The sequence below is a fragment of the Schistocerca nitens genome, chromosome 1, assembly GCF_023898315.1.
Source record: "Schistocerca nitens isolate TAMUIC-IGC-003100 chromosome 1, iqSchNite1.1, whole genome shotgun sequence".
In the NCBI taxonomy this organism is placed as follows: Eukaryota; Metazoa; Arthropoda; class Insecta; order Orthoptera; family Acrididae; genus Schistocerca; species Schistocerca nitens.
In genome coordinates, this window is record NC_064614.1 from 1,172,602,609 (window position 1) to 1,172,603,523 (window position 915).

The following is a 915-nucleotide window of genomic DNA, read 5'->3' on the forward strand; positions in this document are numbered from 1 at the left end:
TGAGCTACCGAAGCACGACTCACGCCCGGTCTCACAGCTTTACTTCTGCCAGTATCTCGTCTCCTACCTTCCAAACTTTACAGAAGCTCTCCTGCGAACCTTGCAGAACTAGCACTCCTGAAAGAAAGGATATTGCGGAGACATGGCTTAGCCACAGACTGGGGGATGTTTCCAGAATGAGATTTTCTCTCTGCAGCGGAGTATGCGCTGATATGAAACTTCCTGGCAGATTAAAACTGTGCGCCCGACCGAGACTCGAACTCGGGACCTTTGCCTTTCGCGGGCAAGTGCTCTACCAACTGAGCTACCGAAGCACGACTCACGCCCGGTCTCACAGCTTTACTTCTGCCAGTATCTCGTCTCCTACCTTCCAAACTTTACAGAAGCTCTCCTGCGAACCTTGCAGAACTAGCACTCCTGAAAGAAAGGATATTGCGGAGACATGGCTTAGCCACAGCCTGGGGGATGTTTCCAGAATGAGATTTTCACTCTGCAGCGGAGTGTGCGCTGATATGAAACTTCCTGGCAGATTAAAACTGTGTGCCCGACCGAGATTCGAACTCGGGACCTTTGCCTTTCGCGGGCAAGTGCTCTACCAACTGAGCTACCGAAGCACGACTCGCGCTCTGCCAGGAAGTTTAATATCAACATTTATCAAAATACAACGTCCAAAAACCGTGAAAGTTAAAGAAGTCCAAGAAGTATAAATTTCTACAAAAAGGAGAATATGACAATTGCAGTTAAGTGCATACCGTCTTACTGTGTCTTAAATGTAAATGAAATGTCTGATTTTCTAACCAAAAAGGGTAGAAAATTTAACAGATTGGAAAAGTAAAGTGTTGTATTTCGCAGTGAAACGCGCTCTTAAGAACATATTTCGAGGACAGTTAAAAGGATCCGATAACAAATCATGTG

The 915-nt window shown here is 46.0% G+C and overlaps 1 non-coding gene across 1 annotated transcript; it reads right to left on the reverse strand.

Moving 5' to 3' along the window:
- Positions 1 to 239: 239 nt before the first annotated feature.
- On the reverse strand, positions 240 to 314 carry Trnas-cga (transfer RNA serine (anticodon CGA)). The gene has a single exon. It is a non-coding gene; the product is annotated as a tRNA-Ser (tRNA).
- Between the last annotated feature and the right edge of the window lie 601 nt (positions 315 to 915).